This window comes from Lissotriton helveticus, chromosome 8, assembly GCF_964261635.1.
Source record: "Lissotriton helveticus chromosome 8, aLisHel1.1, whole genome shotgun sequence".
NCBI classification, from domain to species: domain Eukaryota; kingdom Metazoa; phylum Chordata; class Amphibia; order Caudata; family Salamandridae; genus Lissotriton; species Lissotriton helveticus.
The window spans coordinates 1,703,962,987-1,703,988,488 of NC_136069.1; positions in this window are offsets into that span (position 1 = coordinate 1,703,962,987).

Sequence of the window (25,502 nt, forward strand, 5' to 3'; positions counted from 1 at the left end):
ATTCAGTGTGGTGGTCCGCTTCACCACACTAAAATGCATTGCCACACATTTATAGCACCTCCTCAGCAAGCCCAAGCTGAGAGCTGCGAATTACACCACACTCACAGAGTAAAGCTGTTAGCAGGCAGCAGCGCGTCCGTACGCTGCTTGTGGCAGCACTGGGAGCTGGGTCAGCTCGCTCAGCTGGCTACAAGGTATAACATTCATCCTGCACCCCGGTGCAGCACATCTAATTCACTTAGAACGCCATGAGCATCATTGCCCAACTGCTGCTGCCGAGGCCGCCTTCCAGGTGACACTGTGGGGCCCACACATATAGGCCGGGGCGTAACACAGGCCACCGCAGCCCCCGCAGTGTGAGGGGCCTCCAAGCTCCAAGGGGACCCCTCAGCACAGTACTCCGGCCTAGGAGCTTCTGATTGAGCCTGGAGGGGCCCCTCCACATACCTTGCAGGAGGGCCCCCTCAATTTTTGTTACACCACTGCATATAGGCCGGGGGCCGGTGCAGGCTTTGGCACAGTTTAACTTCGAATGCCAGCACAGCGGGGAGCACGCCGCTACTGCTGCAACTCCCACCGTGTTGTGCCTTACGGCTAGGACGGGACCTATCGGCATAATGATCACTACGACCAATCCCTGGTAAACTCGCTGTGGCTGCCGCAGCAATCTGTTGCCTTAGCACTGCAGCTAAAGGAGATGTAAAAGGGAAGAAAAAGAAACTGTTTTAATTGAGAATAAACATCATTTACATTTGAATCAACAGAAATCAATAACAGCAAAGAACAGATGTGACAGCAGCAAGTGGGATTAAAATCACATTTAGTGATGAAGTTGAAACAAAATCATTGCATTTATGAAGCAGCAGTTAATATTATATATTTTGGAACAGGATAGGAAATGTATAGACATTGACTGAGTTAAAAATGCGCCACTTGTTTCAAGACACACCAGATCTCAAAAGCCTGTAACATGCAAGTTGTAGGGACGCCCTGTAGTTCTGTCACATTAGTCGTCAGCTCCCAAACTCTGTACACCAGTTTCATTTAATGCTCTCCTAGGAATAACTTTCTAGAATATTGTGATAAGCTGTAAGGATTGAGGAAAGGAGTCTCACTGTTGTCACATGGGCCTTCAAGGCTCATGATACCTTCTCACACTTCAAAGTCAGCCATGCTACTGACTGGCACTCAAGGGATTGATTGTCACAGCAGCCTACAAGGTCCCTTACACTTTTTCACTCTTCCTAGATTAAACTGTGCCACTGCCTGACATGTCCAGGCCTTGCTGTCAGTTGGAAAGTGACTTATTAGTAGTAAATGTATATTTACCACTGATAATAAGGCCACTAACGCAGTCTAAGGCTCAGTATAGGTCTAAGAAAATTATTCCCGTGCTCAACCCTTGGTAGTTTGATTGCGAGCAGGCAGGCTTAACTTCAAAGATTGTTATGTAAAGTTTTTAAAAATACCTATTCAGGAAATAATTAAGACACAACACACAATACAAATCAAACACAAATTTATTAAAATAGTAAATATGTTTATCTTTAAAATGACACAAAAATTAAATAATCCAGAGTAAGGAACCGGCGATATGAATTTATAAAGATTTAGCACTATAAAGAGCATAGAAACCTATAGAGCCTATTGGGACATCTGATTCTGCTAGACCGAGACAAAGTCAAAGTTTCAGGCCAACCTCAATTGAGCCCTGTGAGGCTACCCCTTCGGTAGGTCTCGGTCAAAATGTTTACCTTCTAACTTAGAAACTTTTCCAGAGCTTTTCTTCCCGGCGTCCCTCGAAGCTCTCAGACAGTTCTGACTCATGAGAGTTCGCTGGCTTCCCTTGCAATGTGCTCCCAATCAAACTTATGGAAGTCATTCCTTTGGGGGGTTTCCTGCGGGACAAATTAGAGATCTAGGTCAGCTCGCGTTAAAAGGTCGGCGGCTTGACTCTTGCGTTTGGTCCTAGTTACCTTTTCTACGTTTGGACTTAGAAACTTTTACAGACCTTTTTCTCCCGCGGTCCATCGATGTTCTTCACTAGGCCGAATTTGGTGAAGTTTCGCTGGCTTGGGTTTTAACCAGCTCCCGGTCAATCTCTAGAAGTCGGATCACCAGAGCTTTTCACCGGGACAAACCTAAAGGGCAGATGGGCTCGTGGTTGAGGATTGCTGGCTTGGCTGACCAGGTCCAGTCGGTCCACTTCTTCATGAAATTCCTTTGAGGGTCCCAAAGTGTCCAAAACTCACTCCAAGGATCTGGAAGCTCCAAGTTGGTTCTTGTAAGTTTAGGACTTCAATTCCTACAATCCTCTTGGACAAAACCCTTACAAATCCCCTGAAAGTACTCCAGGCTGGGGATTCTTGGTGGTGATGGTCTGGGTGAGCTCTATTCACCTGCGGATTGCAGGGAGTCCACTCTTGAGTTGTTTTGAAGCAGCTTAGGTCCAAAGGGCTGCAGTTCTAGATTGTGCAGCAGGCGCAGTCAGTCACAGTATATGGCCTAGTTGGTGCAAATCAAACTTCTCATAGTGGACCTTTCTATATCCTCTTGTTTCAAGCACCACTCCAGTCCAATGAGGTTTAGGATGGCACCACAGGGCATGACCATTTCCTCCAAAGTGTGCCACAATTGTCTTCCAGCAAGTACTGTTTCTCCAAAATTCCCAGCAGAGAGTCAAAAGCCAACATCCAGTATGGCACATCTCCTTATTCTCCCTCCCCCTGTCATCTGCACATTCCTTCCTTAAGCCCATCATCTGGCTGGGTTCAAAGAGTAGGGGTGTAAATGAAACTGGTTTCTCCTCCCTGTCACCTCCTTATATTGAAGAATATTGTTTACAACCCCTCCCCCTGGCTCTGGCATTCATGTGTAGCAGAACCCTGTCCTCCCAGAATGGCTCCTTCACCCCAGGGGCTACTTATAAACTCATCAAAGCAGCCTAGCTAATCCACTTAACTCTGACCAATCAGGACAGAGTTCTGGAAGGCTGGAGAGAAGAACTTTCCATAACATCTCGCAGGTACTTTTTAGAATAAATTCAACAATTGCATGTTGTTGGATTTGAGACTACCATTCTAGTAAGTCCTTGAATGATATTTTTATGAGTTTCCTGGCAGGAATTATTAGTTAATAACTTTTTACCTTATTAACCTATGCGGCTGGGGATCTGAAATGGGGAAAATGAAATGGGAAATTTCTCCAACACCAGACCTTATACAACATCTTTTAATAAGGACCCTACCTATATCTACAGGATTACCCGCCACCCCCGGAACACCAAGGGGAGCCTTTAGGGGTTCTGAATATGTCCTATTATTGCAGATCCTCACTCCAAAGTGCTTCTAGCACAAAAGTCAATATTGGGAAGCACTTTACTACAATTGAAAAAGTGAAATGTCCAATTCCACTCAAACCACGACATATCAAATCTATTTTATAAGGGTCTTCCTTACAAAAACCTGATTCCCCCTTAGCCCCCACCACCACTAGGGCCCTTGGGGAAGACCCTAGAATATGCCAAGGTTGAGTTTGGGCACCATGTGCCATTTAAAAGCAGGCCTGCAACACAAGGCTGATTTTAAACTGACCTGAGACCTCAGCAGTGCACACGTGCAAGTGTAGAGAGGGGTGCTGGCCTCTAAACTGCCATTCCCTATTATATACTAGGGCCTCAAAGGTAGTTTTGATCCTCCTGCATTATTATGTACATGGGCCTTATAGGGGAGGTCATGCCAATCAGAGGGGTACCCTAACCCATAGTATACCCTAGTGTATGTAGGTGCCTTCACTGCACTCTAAGTACGTTTTCAGCATAGCACTGGCATTGGGCCTGGTTAGACAGATCCGAAGGGACAGTTAGAGTCAGCTATCACCAGTGCCATTCAGCAAAAGTGTTGGGAGTGCCCAGTGCAAAAGATGACTTTGCAACATTGTCCTTGCGCATTTAAAGGCTCCTGGGACCTAGTCACACTTTTAAGAGTCAGCTATGCTACCACCTGACATGTCCAGGACTCAGCCCTTATTATACTCCTTTCTTCTTCTCAATAGATCCCAGTTGAACAGGGTTCATCATTATCTATAGCCTACACTCTGTCCCAAGGTCCCATGTCTAAACACTGCAAGAAAACCTTATTCATAGGCATTTGCCTCCATCTACACCTTTCAGCTGCCCTCCCAAGGTCACTGGCCAGCGTAACAGCAAAGCCCTTTAGACTACAACTGCTTTGTTCTTAGGCCCTCAAAATTCAAACCTGCTCCTCGTGTGTCCACAAACATCAGACCTCACCCACATCACATGTTCAACCCATATATCTGTTCTTTGTGTGTAATCTGCATTTAATGACCCCAGAATAAACTCACCTTTCCACTTCCTTAACTCCTTCTCATGCTCTATTTACCAGGTAGGGTGAGGTAAATACTTGTGCAAACATTACGACTCAGCTGAGTTTGCTCAACTCTATCAGCACAAACTCAAGCGTCCCATTTATTTGGGGACATATAATACTGTCCTGTAAATCAATTCGAGTGGGATGACTCTCTTTTGGTTTCTCAAGGCTAAGTGGAGAAGAACTTTCATATTAAAAGTTCTCCGTGAACATATGGATAACGGTAATCAGTACTTCTCTCAGTTATCACTTCAATGAATAAAGTACAATACTCATATTACTTCATTACTCTGATTACCCTTCCTCGCCCCAGTGCTTACAAGACTGAGGAGTTTTTAAATACACCCAGGCATCACCTGGCCTAACCACATGAAGAAAAGACTCCGCTAAGCATCCCTAAACATACTCTCCCACTCAGAATCCATCCACTCATTTATACCCATGAGCAGAACACTCATGTTGGGTCCTTTTATCACCAGTCGCTAGATGCAAACTTTGGGAGGGAAGTCAGATGTTGGTAATCAAAGCATTACCTCCTGAGCACTGCCCTCGCCTGGGTCCTTCCAGCTTTGAAGATACACAAAGCAGCTCATTTGCTACCTGGGCAAGAAGAAGATATAGTACATGTGGGCATCCTTGATGTAGCCATGACATAGAATTACCCCCACCCAAGGAGCAGCCACACCATTTGCGACATCCTTGATGTAGCCATGACATTCACAAACCGCTCAAGAAGCAGCCATACCATGATTGGACATCATTGAGGTGGCCATGATAGAAGTAACCCCCCCCAAGAAGCAGCGTTGCCAATTTTTGGACCTCCTTGAGGTGGCCATGACGTAGAAGTACCCCACCCTTAAGAACCAGCCATACCACATGTGTAAATCCTTGAGGTGGTGTGACACAGAGGTACCCCCAATAAGCAGCTATACAACGTGTGGACATCCTTGAGTTGGACATGACATAGAAGCCCCCCCCCAAGAAGCAGACACACCAAGTGTGGACATTCTTGAGGTGGCCATGACCCATGTCATACCCCTCAAGAAGCAGTTATATAACATGTGGACATCCTTGAGGTGGCCATGATATAGAAGTAATAACTCCCCCAAGAAGCAGCCATGCCATATGTGGACATCCTTGAGGTGGCCATAAAATAGTAGTACCCCCCACCCCCAAGAAGCAGCAATACCCAATCTGGACATCCTTGAGGTGGCCATGACATAGAAGTAACACCCAAGAAGCAGCAATACCTTATGTGGAGATCCTTGAGGTGGCCATGACATAGAAGTACCCCCAAGTAGTAGCCATACCACATGTGGACATCATTGAGGTGGCAATGACATAGAAGTGCCCCCCCCCCAAGAAGCAGCAATACCTTATGTGGACATCCTTTTGGTGACCATGACATTGAAGTACCCGCAAGAAGCAGCCATGCCACGTGTGGACATCCTTGAGGTGGACATGACATAGACACACTCCCACCCAGGAAGCACCTGTACCAAATGTGAACATCCTTGTGGTGGCCATGACATAGAAGATCCTCCCCAAAAAGAAGCCATATCACATGAGGACATCCTTGAAGTAGCCACGACATAGAAGTACCCTCAAGAAGCAGCTATACTGCATGTGCACACCCTTGAGGTGGCGGTGACATTGGAGTACGCCTCCAAGAAGCAGCCATACCAAGTGTGGACATCCTTGAGGTGGCCATGACATAGACATACCCCCACTCAGGAAGCAGGTATAATATGTGGGGACATCTTTGAGGTGGCCATGACATAGAAGTCCTCCCAAGAAGCAGCTATACCATGCGTGGACATCCTTGAGGTGGCCATGACATAGAAGTACCCCCAAAAAGCAGCTATACCACGTGTGGATATCCTTGAGGTGCCCTTGACTTGGAAGTTTCCCCCAAGAAGCAGCCATACCTTGTGTGGTGATTCTTGATATAGCAATGACATAGAAGTACCCTTCCCAAGAAGCAGCCATACCTCGTGTGGACATCCTTGAGGTGGCCATGCCATAGTAGTACGCCTCCCAAAGAGCAGTCATAGCATGTGTAGACATCCTCAAGGTGGCCTTGACACAGTAGTATCCCCACTCAGGAAGCAGCTATAACCTGTATGGACATCCTTAAGGTGGCCATGACATAGTAGTACGCCTCCCAAAGAGCAGTCATAGCATGTGTAGACATCCTCAAGGTGGCCATGACACAGTAGTATCCCCACTCAGGAAGCAGCTATAACCTGTGTGGAAATCCTTAAGGTGGCCATGACATAGTAGTCACCCGCCAAAAAGCAGCCATACCTTGTGTGAAAATCCTTGTGGTGGCCATGATATAGTAGTACCCCACCAAGAAGCAGCCATATCACGTGTGGATATCCTTGAGGCGGCCATGACATAGAAGTACCCCCAAGAAGCAGCCATACCACATGTGGACATCCTTAAGGTGGCCATGAAATAGAAGTATACCCCCCAAGAAGCAGCCCTACCACGTGTGGATATCCTTGAGGTGGCCATGACATAGAAGTACCCTCAAGAATCAGCCATACCTTGTGTGGACATCCTTCAGGTGGCCATGACTTAGAACTACCCCCCAAAAAACAGCCATACCTCATATGTACATCCTTACGGTGGCCATGACATAGTAGTAGAAAACAGTACAGAAAGATCCAAGCTGCCTCAAAACTGATAAGGGAGTGCTTACAAAGTCTCTGATACTTCAAGCCATCGCTGTGCAGACAGAAGTATTCCCCCAAACAAATAAACAAAAGGTAATAGAGAAAATATATATTTTGTATTATTTATAGTATTTTATAAAAATTCATAAAAGTGACATGTGACAGAATAACATTGCAACGTACATAAATATACATAGGATCACACATTCACACACCCAATACATACTAACTGCCGCAAATACAGCCATACTCATATACTCTCCACACTCAGGAAAAGTTCACAATTTGTGATATGGTCAAAACTCAAGTTGATTAAAGATACAAGATAGGCTTCAAGTAGACAGTGGTCGTTCATGTGTCTTCTTGTTATAGACGGTGGAAACAAAAGGAGGCACGAGGTACTCCAGCACCAATGCGCGTTTCGGTGTCTAACCCGATATGAGTCACACCTTCATCAGGGCAGTCAAATCAAATGTAGGAGACAAGAATAGATGCGCCTGAATAGGGGGCATCTAAGTAAGTCAACAGTAGTAAGAGGATGGGTTGACAAAAGGCTCAACACACAGGGTCGAGAAACTCAAATAGATACAGCTGAGAGCTAGGCAAACAAGGCGGTCATCCGACTCCACTTGAAAAGAAGTTTTGAATATGAAAGGATAATTTTTGGAGTTAGTCCAATCTCCAAGAGAGTATAGCTCAATGGCACGTATTCAGGAGAGTACAGAAAGAATCCTCACTGGAATATCAAAACGTGGCAGCCATGGTCCTCCTGCAGTGTATGGGGAACAAAATTCACATTATGTGTCAGATCAGCTGACATAGTAGTACTCCACCCCCAAGAAGCACCCATACCACGTGTGGACATCCTTGAGGTGGCCGTGACATAGACCTACCCCTCAAAAGGCAGCCATGCCACGTGTGGACAGCCTTGATGTGGCCATGACATAGAAGTACCCCCAAGAATCAGCCATACCTTGTGTGGACATCCTTGAGATGGCAGTGACATAGAATAACCCCCAATAAGCAGCCTTACCTTGTGTGAACATCCTTAAGGTGGCCATGACATAGTAGTACCCCCCTCAAAAAGCAGCCATACCACATGTGGACATCCTTGAGGTGGCAAGGACATAGACATACCACCCCAAGAAGCAGCCATGCCACCTAGGGACAACCTTGAAGTGGTCATGACATACAAGTACCCACAAGAAGCAGCTATGACACATGTGGACACCCTTGAGGTGGCCATGATATAGAACTATCCCCCCCAGAAGCAGCCATACCACATGTGTACATCCTTGAGGTGGTCATGACATAGGAGTACCCCCAAAAAGCAGCTGTACCTCGTGTGGATATCCTTGAGTTGCTTATGACATAGAGGTACCCCCCATACACAAGAAGCAGCCATACCTCATGTGGACATTCTTAAGGTGGCCATGATATAGTAGTACCACCTCACCCCCCAAAGAAGCAGTCATACCTCCTGTGGCCATGACATAGAAGTACCCCAAAGAAGAATCCATACCATGTGTGTACATCCTTCAGGAGGCCATGAAATAGAAGTATCCCCCCAAGAAGAAGCCTTGCCTCTTATGGAGATACTTGAGGTGGTAATGACATAGATGTACCCACAAGAAGCAGCCATGACACATGGTGATATCCTTGGGGTGGCCATGACATAGAAGTACCCCCCAGAAGCAGCTGTACCACATATGGACATCCTTGAGGTGGTCATGACACAGAAGTACTACCCCACCAAGAAGCAGCCATACATCATGTGGGCATCGTTGGAGGTGACCATGACATAGTAGTGCCCCCCCCAAGAAGCAGCCATACCTTGTTAGGACATCCTTGAGGTGGCCATGAGATAGTAGTACCCACCCAAGAAGCAGCCATACCTCCTGTGGACATCCTTGAAGGGACCATGACATAGAATTACCCCAAAGAAGCATACATACCACCAGTGGACATCCTTCAGGTGGCCAGGAAATAGAAGTATCCCCCCCCCAAGAAGCAGCCATGCCACATATGGACATCCTTGGGGTGGTCATGACATAGAAGTACCCACAAGAAGCAGCCATGACATGTGTGCACATCCTTGAGGGGGCTATGACATAGAAGTAATCCCTGCACTATCGGCATGGCCGGCCAGCACTGTTAGCCATCACCTCATAGAAAAACCTACAGCCTTGTGGCTTTTTCCTGAAAACACTAAAGTTGTAACTTATCTTTCTGCTTAATGGAACAGCTGATGGAAGGTGAATCAACTTTCCCAAGCTCTAGAGAGAACCTCCATTAGGTCTTAATCTGGACAAATAATTTCCCCATCCCGACCTCTCAGACATAAATGATGTATGTAGACAGAGTGGCTAATGCTATGGTTTGTGACCTCTGACAACAATTTACATAATTATCTCAACTTTACAGTTACTAAGTATGTTATGAGAACAATCCTACCTGCGTATCTTGTTGTGTGTGTGGTCTTCGTGTGGTTATTGTACAGCTGTATAGGCATGATGACAATAACCTGCCATATTATGCAGGTGTGGCTTGTCACTTGGTTTCAGGTGTTGCATTTAATAAGGGTGCCTTGGGATGTGTTATTGTGTATGAAAGGGCACAATGCAAGCATTACCCAGCTGCAAGATCAGTGCCTTTAACTGGACAGAATGCAACAGTGTAAATTCATTTGAAAGGTCACTCATTATAAGCGTATTATAGGTTTTCTGGCTGCTTGAGAATTTGGTCTCATTGCAGAAATTTGAGAGTGTGTGTCTCCGTGTGTTGGAGGCATTTCATGTAAACTCAGAGACTTTGACCCATGTCTCAGGACTCTACTTTTTTTTAAGGTATTAACGTTTTTCATATCATTTCTTTAAGTTGTAATAGTGTGCAGGTTTGGAATGTTTTTATTATCCAAGGAGAGCTTCCATATAGTGTGTGTAAGTATACTTTTTAATATATTCTTGTGGCTATGTAGTTCAGTAGTAAAATCTAATGTCCACATGAGAAACATGGCTTTCATAGATAGTGTTTGCCTTAGAAATGTACCTTTTTGACACATCTTGTTCTCATCCACACCCTGGGAATCGAGCACTGCTTGCTTGCATGTGTTTCTCACTGTGCTGGGGCAGGAGGACAGCTCTGCACCTCCCATGAACATAGACTTGAAACAAGACTGCAATCACAGAAGGCATTGTGAGAGAGGTGTGTAGGGCTGGCACATTCCTCTGACACGGGAAGAAAGGATTCCTTTATGCTATTTTTAGAAGTTAGGATTTTTTTTTACGTGTTGCATTTGGCTGTGCTAAAGCTCCAATAATCCTTGCTGTAATTGTTTCCATTTATCTAAACTATTTGATCGGCTAGTAAAGTTTAAAAATGCAGTACCACTGTATTCCCTGCCTTCTCAGAACCAACATGCTAGGTTCTTCTGCACATTTGAGCAGCCTTGTGAATGACTCTTCCTGTGTACCATCACAGGCATGGGCCAGTGACACCCTGTCATTTCTTTCTGCTCTTCACATCAACAGTCTGTCTCAAAAGAAGTCAGGGTCAAGGGAAATCTATATGCAGGACCTGAAGCTTGGCTTATGTAATGTGAGCCATTGGGAGTCAGCTGGTTTGAGATGGCTTGCAGGTAAGTGAGGTGAGTTGAAGCAACATTCTACTCAGATCAGATCACCTCAGCCCCAAATTGCCATAAGACACCCTTTAGAAGAGTAAACGAGTTGTCTGATCCCAGAAGGACTGCCCCATGTCCACTTTATCTGAAAGTCATTAGAAGAAATTAGAGCTGTTCTTCTTTTAACAAAGTAAAGAACATTTAATATTTTTTGAGGGAACTTGGGGAATCGTCTAAGCTCTCCAATTGTTTATCACCATCAGCCTTTGTGTACTCTAGCTTTAACAATAACCAGCCAGCATTAGACACCTGAGATGCCCTGGATCTGTCTTTATATGGAACCTGTTTCAAGCCATTAGGTTAGGCTCACCAAAAGACCCCTTTTCTCCAGCCAAGCTCTGCCTCTTGAACCCTGTAAAATCTTTTATTGCATGGCCAAATTGTAATTCACCAGAGATGCAGAGGTAATCCTCTTTTACCTAGAAATTTCTTCTGAATTGTTACGGTGGGAAAAGTAGTGAAAATTGGCAATTTCCACTGGAACTGGATGCATTAATCCTGATTCCTACTGCAATTCCATGTTTCTTATGGCGCTCATGGGGATAGTTCAGAATACCTTAGCATGTCGGCATCGTAAAATTACAGACACAGTAAGGGCCTGATGATGATCTGGACGAACAGATTTACTTCATCACAAACATGGAACTTGTAATTTGATGGACGGGATATCCGTCACTTTAGTGGAGGAGTATCCCACCCACCAAGATCATAATCAGCCCTAAGTATGGGAGTGAGGCCCCCTTGATGAATCATTTATCACCCCAACTTGGGAGTCGATAACATGTCAACCACGGGCCATTGTTACAAAAGGTTTTGACTACCCTTGCAAATGAAAAACCTTTATCCATTTATAAGCCAGTTAGTGATTCTGAAATGTTATCCAGAATCACTAAAGGGATTTAGTACATTTGAGAAAGTTTTCACTAGTCACAACCCGGTGATTTAGTGAATCGCAGTGTTTGCAACCAGCAAAAACTTTGTGTATCTGGCCTTCTGATCCAAAGGGTATTCTAATAAATAAATCCTACTGCATTAAGGAATGATCCTTGCTAAGAGTGACCACTTCAATTCAATTCAATTCAAATTCACTTTATTCGGTTTTCATTTCGAAATTTAAAAACCATAAACGCATAACACACAAATACAAAATACAGATATATAAAATCTCTGGTTTAGGGGGAACCACCCATCATATTATACTAAAACCAGTACAAAGATAAATTCAATTACAGCTTGAAAATGTTGTGGGCCATATTATGAAGAAAGGGCGATACATTATCCCCGCTTTTATAGGCAGGAAACTGCCGCTAAAGCGGCGATTATGGGCTTGATAACATGCCCTTGTTAATTCCCATAAAAGCCCAGGTTAACACCAGAACCCGGGCTTCTATGGGAATTCACAAGGGCTTATTATCAAGCCCATTATTGCTGCTTTAGCCGCAGTTTCCTGCCGATAAAAGCGGCGATAATGTATCGCCCTTTCTTGATAATATGGCCCCTTGTTCTATGAAAGTGCTTTGTGCAAGACAGACAAGTTTCTTAAAAATGTGTTACAGTTTTTCGTCATTTGATAACGGCTTCTAAAAATAGTGCTATATTTTTTGCATAACAATCATTCTCCAATAATTGGAGTACAAAATAAGCCGCACGACATTGCCTCAGACGCCACATTTTTTAAATTGGGATAATCCATCTCTTTCTATATACCCTATAATATATGCAGAATAAAACAATATGTATTGTTGATTGGGCTGCAACACCATCACTTGGGCACGGACCTACTTTTCTTGACCAGTCATTAATTGCAGGAAACGACACCAAATGATAAAAGCAATTTAATCTAAATCGGACCAATACAAATCTATCATATCCGGTTTTTTGATAGGTCAGATAGGGTTGCATTCCTGTGGTAGAGAGCATCAACTGGTTTTGGCGGACTGTGGACTTATGAGCTTCACTTACATATCTTAATTCGTCCATGTGAAGCATACACTGTTTTTTAAAATCTTTTCTAGAAATATTATTCAGATTTGATGGGTTACAGAAAAATTCAGGGTGTCCCAAGTTCATCATAAAATCTTTAATATATTTCAGCCATCTGATATCTAGGGCTTGCTCTAGTGTTATGGAATCGGTTATTACGCTTTGATTGAATGTTGTCTTTGTTGATGTCCAAATACGATGCCACAATAAGAGTGGCTGGACTCTCATTTTATCCGTTATATACTGCAGCCCCAGCTCTGTATGGCAGACAAACATTGAAGTATAGCGAGGGACTGCCAATACATAGCGGATAAAGGCATTTTCTACTTTCTGTATCACTGATACATTACAGTATCCCCAAATCCTTCCCCCATATAGAACCGCGCTAACGCATTTGGTCTCATATATCTAAATCAGTTCGAATAGTGGTCTCTTTCCTAATTTCTGCACGAAATATACGAGAGCAGTCGTGGATTTCATAAATAGAAGTTTCTTTGCCCTTATGGCTTATTGCCAGGAACCCTTGTTGATACCCAAATATGGATATAATTTTGTGTTTTCAAGTTTACTGCTACCAATAAAAATAGATTTCAATTTCCTAGCGGCTTTCCCGCAAGCCATTATATACGTTTTTGTGGCATTTATCTTTAAGTCAAGGCTTTCCATATAATTATTGTATTTATGTAGAGACTGCTGTAGCTCTATTGGTGTTCGGGCCATTATCACAGCGTCATCGGCGTAGAGTAGGTCTGGCATCGGTTGATTTTGTACCTGAGGCAGGTCCTGACACCCTTTAAGCATCAACCGCTCTAAACCATTTGTATACATGGTAAATAAGAAGGGTGCCAGGACACAGCCCTGCCTAAGCACCCTTTCTACACCGAATGAGGTGGTGTTTTCTCCATTAGGTCCAAACCATACCCTGGCTCTGGCGTTCCAATATAATCCTCTGACCACTTGTACTAGGACTGCTTCGACTCCCGTTGCTTTGAGGATTCTCCATAATTTCTCGTGACATACACAATCGAAAGCTGTGGAGAGATCGACAAAGGCCAGGTATAATCTCCCTTTCTTTGCCCTCATATATTTTTCTGTCAGAATAGTTAAATTTAGGCCCTGTTCTATAGTTCCCAGGCCTTCCCTAAAGCCAAATTGCAGGTTAATATTTTATTGTCCTCTGTCCATTCCTGAATATGATTTAGAATAATGCGCCCCATCACCTTCCCCACCGAATCTAGTAAAGAAATCGGCCGATAGCATGTTGCATTGAATCTATCGCCTTTTTTAATTATTGGAAAAATTGGTGACTTCGGTCAAAAACCTATTAGACCGACTTTACAGGCTGCTACAAGTACCTGTTTTATTATGGGGCCCCATAGCTCTAAATTATATTTAAATATGTCTATGGGCGCCCCGTCTGGTCCCAGGGACGTATTAGCCTTACTGGCTTTCACGGCAAGTTGCACTTCGTCCAAAGTAAAATTGATATTAATCAGAAGGACACTTTAGAGGGGCAAGTAATAAGGGACAGTCTTTTTGGTGGCTGACTTCCTTCTTCTTCTTAGAATACATTATGGAACAATGCTCTAACCATTGATCCTCACTAATGCCAATTTCCAGTCTCAAAGTTGTCTCCGATCTCATAAAAGGAGAATTAACCACATGCCAGAATGCAGTACTATCCCTATCTAAGCTTCCTTATGTAAGTCAGCCCATGCAATCTTTTTTAGTTCTTTCTTTCTTACTTTTAGGGCTTTATTATACATTTTCCTTACTTGAATTATTTCTGCTAAATCTCGTTCCTTCTTATGAAGGTCATTCTTTAAGTTATTATATGCCTTTGTACAATTTTTATTGAACCAACCCACTTTCTGTCTTTTACCCTTTTTTATTTCCTTTTCAATGTATCCCTTATGGAGGATATGATACTTATGTAAGCTCCCAGTATGTCTTCGTGCCCTGCAGACTCCTCAAGGCATGTAAGAATATCGGATGTATGACGTTAAAACGCATACTTTTACAACGCCTACCTTTACATCGCAACTTTTACAACGCATACCATTACAACGCATAATGCTTTTAGGCGCTGGATAGTGAATAGTTTAATTTACTATTCCAACTCCAGTCCCCGTGGATAGTAGGGAAGGTTATTGGATAGTAAATTAACCTATTCCCTATCCTAGAGCGCCCCCCAGAGCAATGCGTTGTAATAGTTTGCGTTGTAAAAGTTGCGTTGTAATGGTAGTTTGTTGTAAAAGTTTTGTTGTAAAGGTTGTTTCCCAAGAATATCATCCATGCTTTTTTCTACCACTGCTTTCGTTAATTCTGAAGGGTCTACCTGGCCCCATTTTAAAGAATAGCCGTTTATTTTGTTTATTTCTAAATGCTGTAGATTGAGGGTTCTTTCGGGGCGCACTTTCCGCACTTTTCTTTCCACTGATATCACCACACTTTGGGGGAAATGGTCACGTAAACCATTTTTATGGGTTTTAAAACTTTGGACCCTCGCGGCCACCCTATTTGGGATTATTATATAATCAATAATGGTATTCATCCCCCTACCATGAAAGGTCTGCGAAATCTGTGTGGGCGGAGAAGTCATAACATTTGCAAAACTCATATCTAAGAAGAAGAATAATTCATAAGGGAATCACCCTGTAGGGTATATGAAAAATTTCGGATACTGCATTCTCTCACATCCATTAGGACGCAGAATGTTTCATCCCTATGTGGACACAAAGCATTATTAAAATCGCCCCCCCAAAACCAGCAGTAAATCTCCACTATGATCATTCAAATTTTTCAACATTGCTTCTCTAAGTTGTTTTAGCATGTCTATTACATCTTCCCTCTTTGCGTTGTTATAAAAATGTACCAAGATTATTGTCTCCCTCATGTCTGTTTTCAGAGTCAGGACTTGATAATTTGGTTCCGAGATGGTCAATGACACTTTGTTTAGCCTTAGCAAATTTGACACATAAATGCACAGACCTCCCTTAGGTCTCCCACTTACCGAAGGTAAAGCTGGTATGTTAAAGGTCTTGTAGCCTTCCATGTTTAATTCTTCTCGAGACCATGATTCCTGTAGACACAATATGTCAAATTTTTTAACTAAATGTATCCAGACCGGGTTCAATAGTTTGGGACGAAGCCCTGCTATGTTCCAGAAAAGGACCACAATACTGTGCGTTGGATCGATGCCTTTCCTTAAAGTTTCATTTTTGGGGGGATGTGTAAAAATGTAGATGTTGACCCAGTATGTACTGTAATTTGTGCGGGGGCTGGATCTACTGCAGTCTGTCTGTATTTTGTTCTAGGTGCGCCCCTAAGGCCCTGAGAGTTTGCCCGTCCGAGTAAAGCCCTATTAGTGTTTCTAATGTTTCCCCCGGGAGGCCCATTTATTTCAAGCCTATTTATTGCTAGCCTAGGCTCAGCAGCAGCACTGGTTATTAAGATGCTCTCTAATATGGATTGGCTATTTTCCAATTCATTAGTCCTATCAGATACTTGGTGGTTTTGGGCAAGAGCCATTACAGGAATATCATGGGGAACTTTGGGACACTTATCCAGTCAATCTATCTCCTCTAGGGAGGTCAATGGAACGTACCGATTGTTCAGGGAGATATCATGTGGGTAATTCGTAATGCCAAAAGTTTTTCCCACATCATCCCCCCTGATTATGTATATGGGCCAATAAAATTAGACCACGGGAAGGATGTTTATATCATCCATCTTTAGGGGACCATCCTCTCCATTCCGCAGGATCCTTTCTACTAGTTCCGGGGTTTTAAAAGTTAAAAGTATACAGTCCCCGGGAAGTGATTTCTTCTCTTTCCCTACCCATTTTATCCTTCTCGCCACTTTAAATTCCCTAAAAAGTTGTTGAGCTAGGCCTACCTTATTACTTAGCCAGTGTAGCGTTTTATTTCTTAGGCTTTCCCCAGTTTTTCTATCGTCTGAACGCAGCTTAGGAGCATTGGCTAAAATTACTGTGTAAGGGGTACAAACTGGTGGGAGGTCTAAATACGGGTGGTCTATAGGTGCCTCCTTCGTATGTTCCCTATCCCTTTGTGTATATGGGGCGTTCCGCCCGATATGGTGGTTATCCATTTCTTGAGACCTTCTGCTTTTTTTCGTGATCACGTTCCACTTATTGTCTTTGTCTTTCCTTTGAGGGCGACTTGTACACGCCTGATGTACGTGTTGTGTGATCTGTCCCGGCTTATTTTCCATATACTTCCTACCCTTATACTGGCTTTTCCAGGTAATCTCTCATCCTTGTTATCTGATATTTTTTTGGGGGCTTCTCTATCTACAAAGAGCCACTAGAATTTGCTCTATCGCTTTGACTCTCTCCTCAATGCGAGCTATCGAATCCCTAAGAAAGAGGTCAAATTTGTGCACCACAGTGAATCAATCAGTATCTTTCTGTTTGGCTCTGGTGCTTTTCTCCCCCTGAGATCTTTCTATGGGCTTTTTCAGGGACATTTTTTCCCCAGGTACTACTCTTTTAACTGTCTTTCCCCTGTTAGGAGTAGTAATTGCAGTTGGGTTTGAGGGGTCTGCTATCTGTACTATTTCTATAGCTCTAGTATGATTTGGTGGCATTTTTGTATGCTTTTGTGGGGGCTGAATATCCCTATCACCTGATGTGTTCTGTTCTGTCAACTCTATTTTACTTAAGGGCCATTGTTACAAAGGGTTCAGACTACCCTTGCAAATGAAAAACCTTTATCCATTTATAAGCCAGTTAGGGATTCTGAAATATTTTCCAGAATCACTAAATGGGTTTAACACATTTGAGAAAGTTTTTACTAGTCACACCCCAGTGATTTAGTGAATCGCAGTGTTTGCAACCAGCAAAAACTTTGTGTTTCTGGCCAGTTGCTTCTGATCCAAAAGCCATTCTAATAAATACATGCCACTGCATTAAGGAATTATCCTTGCTAAGAGTGACCACTTTAAAACTAGATGGTCCACATATTAGACAATGGAAAAGCTTGGATAAAATAGACAGTAACTAAAACAAGACAAATCTGTCCCTTGTTGGGTAGTTAAAGATAGCCACATATGGAGTGCAGGTGGCGTCTTACCATCCTGGGCCTCGGTGCCACTGCTCCTGATGTGCCAATGCTAACTATGCCCCTTCTCCTCGATCTAAGTTCAGTGTTCCCAACAGGGAACAGCTTATACTTCCAACAGCTCTTATTAGGTACATTCTCTAAAATCTAAAGAATTTGTAGTAAACAGAGAATACATTTTAAAATCCTCCATATCACACAAAAGGCGCTATAGGGTGATGCATCAGCCTTCATTAAAAGCTGCTTACAGAAATGATACCTCAAAGGGCACTCCATTCCCCTTCGCTCAATCTGCTTCCGGTCCCTGGCTGCCAAAAATACACAATAGGGTGATTTAAATGTGTCACTGCAAAACTATGGAATTACTTCCCTGAAAAACTGTGTGCATAAAGGTCTCTTTTTCAAGTATCTATCTGTACTTTAAACGACGGATGAGCGACTCCGGCGTAGTTGGCGTAGTTTTGCGCACTCCACATTATGCATGTACCACGGAGTTCCTTCCAAATTCTGGTATCCGCAACATTTTTACCCGTGTGTCAACGGTCAGTTGCAGAGCGAGATCGTGAGTTGGTGCCCCCTAGCATGTTTTCAGGCGGTAGGGAGAGCACCTGGAGAGATTTTCCCGATGCGGGTGGTTGCGACTATTCAAGGTGAGGATGCTGCTGTTTGAGTAGTAGATCTAATCAACCAGCAGCAAAACCACCCTGAGATCCGGCACCCTTGGAGCACCGCGTGGCACCATTTGCATTTAAAAATCAGTGCGAGCAGAGGGATGGGGTGATTTTGGCCCGTTCGTGGAACTCTTTGGAATCCAGCTGAGTTTTCATGTAACTCCACGGAATTCCTAAACTCCTTGAGTTCTGCCCACTGCTATTCTAAATTGGATTTTTTCTTCAATAAGCAGCCAGAGACTCCAAAATCATAGCATAGCATTGCATCACATAACTCCCAGTTACACATCCATGTAAGATATGTAAGGTGCCTAGGGCCGTAATCTACATGTAAATAATCACAATAAATGAAATACCTCAATATTTAATCCTCTATAAAAAAAAGTACATGAAATAAATATATAGGTATATTTGACAGCTACGGGCATTGATTGAAAATCATGTGATTCCGGGCAAATAGCTTACCCACCTACGTCCAAAGCTACAAGTACATAGAATGGGATTCAATTGTTCAGAAAATAATAAATATAACTGTGTAAATCCAATCAATGTACAGTGCACCATGTCACCCCAGCTGAAGTTTGTGCCACATTTGTTGTGACAAGACAAGATAATTTGAGGCAACAAATCGTTTCCACTGTGAACTTAGACAAAACAGGGGCATGTTTACAAGCCCCTATTGCCACCACAACATCACTTTTAAACACTTGGGGGCAGATTTATGTCGGACTTGCGCCACGTTTACGCCGCCGTTGCATCACGCAACGGCGGCGTAAACGTGGAGCATCCCTGCGACCCATTTACAATGCCTAGATGCGTCACATTATAAAGCCCTGTGTCACATGTGGCCGTTCCGGTGCAGGGTGGGCGTTCCGGGGCAGGTGCGCCTCGCAAAAGTGCCTGCGTGAAATCTACAAGATTTCACGCAGGCACTTTTAGGCCAATACTGCGTCAAAACCCTGCGCCTGCTTGAAGCAGGCGTAAGGCTTGACGCAGCATTGGACAGATAGGGCCCCCCAGAGCATTGCTGGAGCTACGTCGCGCCTGCGACCCAACTCCAGCAATGCGCCACATTTACGGCACAGATGCGTCACGCATCTGTGCCATTTGTGCCCCATGGTGTGCCGCATTGTAAATGCGGCGCACCATGGGTGGCAGAGCTGTGGCGCACATTAACTGGTGCATCCCTGGGGATGTATCAGTTATTGTAAATCTGCCCCATGGTGGCAATACGGGCTTTACTTAATTTACAAGGCAGCATTAATCCACTTAACGTGGCTTAACGCTGCCTGGTAAATGGGGCAACAGGGTCAGAGCTGATTTGCATATCGCCATTGTCTAACCCAGGGTGGTGTGGAGTGCAAAAAAACGATGGATTTGGGCCCAGATCTTTTGACTGGGGGAGTGTGTGACATTGATCCACATTCAGTCCATCACTTGTTGTTTTTGCAATTGCCTGGTAAATAAGGCCTCCTTCCATGCTATACTTAGGGCCCAATTCCGATCTCAGTCGGAAGGGCTCCGAAACGGTTTTGGTTTTACCTTAACTGATCCGGAGCCCTTGTTTCCGACTGTCTTGTTCCCAATTCTAAACAACTAAGTACGATGCTGGGAAAACCTTAGCGCCGACCGAATCGGTTCCGGAAGGCATACAGAGAGATAGAGCCCCACGGAGCCGCATCGTACAGGTCTATGCAGTAGGTTTTCCAAGCGAGCAAGTCGGATGAATGATTTGGACAGCCTTTACAATTCGTTTTGCCCGGATCAAAAAGACTGCCGGAATCGGTATTTGGGGGCCCGTAGCAGGCCCCCCTGCACCCAGGTTCCTCTAATTTGTGCCCGTGAGGTTACCCACGGGTCCCCCCTTTAAGACCATGCACAGTGTGGCAGGTACCAATGGGTGTCCCCCACAGGATGCGTCAAGATCCCCAACCACCCATTTTAGCAATGGGAGCCTGCATACGTGTTCAGTACACAGGCTCTATTGAAGTCAATGAGAGTCCAACCTAATTGTATCAAATGCATTGTACTTGTTCGATCGGACTCCCCTGACATGAGTTGTACGGAAAGCATTCCTGACACGAGTCGTTCGGTTTGCTTTCCAAACTGGATCGGAATTGGGCCCATTGTGAGAAAGGTGTGGGCAATGGATGTTGTGGTAGGCTTTCCACCGCAACCCCCATTGATTTTGTTGCTGCCCCTTATTTACAAGGGAGGCACAAAAAGGAGGCAGCGCCAAAATTAAGACCAAGAAAAACCTTTTCTTAACATGGCGAAATGAGAAGTAATGATTTATTTCTCCTCGTTTTTGCTGTTTACATGTGTGCTGCGTTGTGCAACACACACAGAAAGAGCAAAACATCATAAATAATTGTTGATGTGAAGGAAGGTGACAATCATTTAAAAAAATTCAGTTTTGCAACTTTTATGTGTGCTGCACAAAGCAGCACGCATAGCAGTTACAAAACACCATTTTCAGTTTGTTTATGTCCCGGAAGGGACACATTCCTGCTCAAAAACACTAATTCCCCTGAATGCAAGCCCCCTTTCACTATGGTGCTAGGGTTCCTGCGTTGCTGCTAGACAGCTAAATTAGCGACAGTGCAGGGGAAACGCAGGGCTGTGCTTCAGAAGTGGCAAAGCGTAGCGTTAAGCCAAGGAGGCTCACGCCGTGATCTGCCACTTCTATTCTAAATATGCCCCTCAGTGTTCTGGCCTTGGTCATCTTACATTAGGAACAGAGGCCCCGATTTATCAAGAAGTCACGCAACGCTGGACAGAAAATAAAGTTGTTTTATTGCATTGCGTGAAAAGAACTGAGCCGAACCGTGCCATATATACTAAGATTTGACGATGCGCTGCTCTCTAGCAGTGCTGGTGCTCTTTTGGCTGCCATGTTCCATCTGTAGGGCAAGGGTGTCTGCATTGTGTGAAGCATAGGTTTTGATGTGGAAGGAGCCCCTTCTAGCATACAACTATGCATGAAGGTGTTTTCCTCTTTGTATGTGTGCTGTACCGTGTAGCACACATGCAAAGTGGGAAAAACGGGAGACATGAAAACATGTCTGCTTGTTGCACAAGCCTCTAAGAGGCTGTTGATGCAAATCTTAGTCTTCAATTGTTTGTAGAAGTGATTTTTATTAAACGTATATTCATAAAAAGCCATAGGTGGTTGCCTGGGAATGCTCATGCACAACCGTGGAATTCCCGCTCGGTGCATTGTGCATCTTTGCATTACTTTGGTTTACTATCCAATGCAAATCATAGTTTGGATTGGATAATAAATTCCACCTGCACACTTTGGGTCAGATTCACAAATGGCATCCACGCTCGTGGTGGAGGCCTCGCAGTCATGGTGGAGTCTCCGCACTCATGGCGGAGGCCCCACAGTGGGCGTCTTCAGACTCATGGCAGAGGCCCTGCAGTCATGGTGGCATCTCAGCTCTTGTGTTGGTGGACCAACAGTCTTGGTGGAGTCTGCACACTCGTGGCAGAGGTCCCACAGTTATGGTGGCATCTATGCACTCTTGGCAGAGGCCCTGCAGTCATGGTGGCATCTCAGCACTCGTGGTGGTGGACCAGCAGTCTTGGTGGAGTTTGCACACGCGTGGCAGAGGCCCCACAGTTATGGTGGCATCTCTGCACTCTTGGCAGAGGCGCTGCAGTCACTGTGGAGTCCCCGCACTCGTGGTGGAGGCCCCGCAGTCATGATAGAGTCTCTGCAATTGTGGCAGAGGCCTTAAAGTCATGGTGGCATCTTTGCACTCGTGGCAGAGGCCCCGCAGTCATGGTGGCATCTCAGCACTCGTGGTGGTGGACCAGCAGTCTTGGTGGAGTTTGCACACGCGTGGCAGAGGCCCCACAGTTATGGTGGCATCTCTGCACTCTTGGCAGAGGCGCTGCAGTCACTGTGGAGTCCCCGCACTCGTGGTGGAGGCCCCGCAGTCATGATAGAGTCTCTGCAATTGTGGCAGAGGCCTTAAAGTCATGGTGGCATCTTTGCACTCGTGGCGGAGGCCCAGCGTCGTGGGCCCTGCAGTCATGGTGCAGTCTCCACTCTCGTGGCAGGGGCCTCGCAGTCATTGGGAAGTCTGCTCACTCGTGGCGAGGGCATCACAGTCATGGTGATGTGTCTGCACTTGTGATGGAGGCCCCACAGTCATGGTGGAGTCTCTGCACTTGTTGCAGAGTCATGTATTTATGGTAGCGTCTCTGCACTCTTGGCAGAGGTCCTGCAGTCATGGTGGCGTCCCAGCACTTGTGGTGGATGCCCCACAGTCATGGCAGAGTCTCTACACTTGTGGCAGAGGCCCTAAAGTCATGGTGGCATCTTTGCACTAATGGCAGAGGCCCCACAGTCAAGGTGAAGTCACTGCACTGGTTGGGGAGGCCTCTCATCGTGGGCCCTGCAGTCATGCTGCAGTCTCCACTCTTGTGGCAGGGGAGTCACAGTCATTGGGGAGTCTGCTCACTCATGGCGAGGGCCTCACAGTCGTGGTGATGTGTCTGCACTTGTGATGGTGGCCCCGCAGTTATGAAGGTGTCTCTGGACTTGTGGCGGATGCCACGCAGTCATGGTGGAGTCTCTCCACTCATGGCTGAGATCCTGCAGTCATAATGGAGTCTACACACTCGTGGCAGGGGCCCCGCAGTCATGGTGGGGTGTCCGCTCATGTGACAGGGCCTTCGCAGTCATCAGGGAGTCTCCACACTCATGGCGGGGGGCCCGCAGTCATTGTGAAGTCTCCACACTTGTGGCAGGGGCCTCGTAGTCATTGAGGAGTCTGCTCACTCGTGGCGATGGCCTCACACTCATGGTGATGTGAATGCACTTGTGATGGTGGCCCCGCAGTTATGATGGTGTCTCTGGACTTGTGGCGGATGCCACGCAGTCATGGTGGAGTCTCTCCACTCATGGCTGAGATCCTGCAGTCATAATGGAGTCTACACACTCGTGGCAGGGGCCCCGCAGTCATGGTGGGGTGTCTGCTCATGTGACAGGGCCTTCGCAGTCATCAGGGTGTCTCCATACTCATGGCGGGGGGCCCGCAGTCATTGTGAAGTCTCCACACTTGTGGCAGGGGCCTTGAAGTCATTGAGGAGTCTGCTCACTCTTAGCGAGGGCCTCACAGTCATGGTGATGTGAATGCACTTGTGATGGAGGCCCCGCAGTCGTGGTGGAGTCTCTGGACTTGTGGCAGAGGACCGCAGTTATGGTGGTGTCTCTAGACTCGTGGCCGATGTCCCACAGTCATGGTGTAGTCTCTGCATTCATGGCGTAGACCCTGCAGTCATAATGGAGTCTACGCACTTGTGGCAGGGGCCCCGCAGTCATGGTGGGCTGTCCGCACTTGTGACATGGCCTTTGCAGTCATCGGTGAGTTTCCACACTCATAGCAGAGGCCCTGCAGTCATTGCAGAGTCTCAGCACTAGTGCTGGATGCCCTGAGTCATGGTGCTGTCTCTGCACTCGTGGTGGAGACCTCACAGTTGTGGCAGAGGCCCGCAGTCATAGTGGCATTTCCGCATTCAGGGCAGAGGCCCTGCAGTCATGGTGATGTCTCCGCACTCATGGGGGAGGCCCGCAGTTACAATGAAGTCTACGCACTTTTGGCAGAGGTCCAGCAGTCGGTGCAGGACTTCCGTACTGCAGTTACTCATAGTAGAGCCCCCACCAAGGGCCCCGGACTCCCCCCAATGACTGAGGGTCCTCTGCCATGAGTGAGGAGACCCTTTGTGAATGAGCCCCTTTGTGTCGGTATTGTGTTAGAAAAGCAATGCACCCAAAATTCAAAGCATTTGCAAATCTGGGCCATAGCCTTCCAGCGTGATCATGAGCTTGTGCAGTTATGTAACACTGGTAACTGCCTTTCAGTCATGCTGAGGACCAACTCCTAGTTCATTGGGAAGTTGCTTCAAGGTTCATGTTAAAGATAGATTTACAGCAGACGGGTAGTTTATAACACATTGAGAGTTACACAATGACACCCTTAAGTACAGCATTAATTTGGGTCATAGGGATAGCCTAGTTTTACGCTGCCTGAAAACACAGGGAGCTGGCTCAAGCAAATGCAAGTTGCCAAATATGTCACATCTGAGAGTTTTAATTATATTCAAGCCACAGAACAGGACACCTTGAATAGTAGCTCACCGAATAAAGTAAAACAAAAAAGTACTAATATATTGATGGCAATGAAAGGAAACCCTGCACGTTATTGAGAAAATCTACTGAAAAAGAAACTAACATCATTATATAACAATACATTTGACAGAGTTTATAACATCCTTCAGTGCAACTATCACAACCACTTTCTTTGCTACAGTACTCTGAATTGCCATTGTTTCCATAATGTTCGTATTTCAGATCAGTCCCTAAAATCAACCAATTTACGAAATTCACACGGGGTGCTATGTAAGTAAAGGTGGGACATGTAAGTTTAAGTTTTACATGTCCTGGTAGTGAAAAAGTTCCAAATTCGTTGTTCACTACTTTGAGGCCTACCCCCTCCCATAGGTTAAATTTGGGGATTCCTTATTACTCTTAATAAGCTGTAATTCCTGATTGGAAGGAGGAGGGCTGTCGAGTTTAGCATCTATAGAACTGCAATGATACATCCTCTTTGCTGGAAAAGCAAAAATGATCATTACAATTGTTTAAAAGCCATTTCTTAGAAAGATTATATTTTTCTGTTCATAGCCCTGTGGGCCTGAAGCCTGTATCAAATACACATCTGGGTTGAGTGAGAGCTAGGTTTTGTGCATTCTCTCTAGACAGCAAAAAACTTACACCTGAATAGTTTATGTCCCTTCCCACACAAAGGACTGCTTAACCCCCTAAAGTGAGTCTGAAACCAAGGTACGAGGGGAGGACCTCTGTGCACTTCAAAGTCCTTATTTGAAGTCTCCCCCACCCCAAAAGAGCCACTTGGTATAAGAAATGGACTTCTGACACCATCATTTCAGTACACTTCTGGACCTGTGGATACTCTGCCAGGAAAAAGGGCTGCTGTACT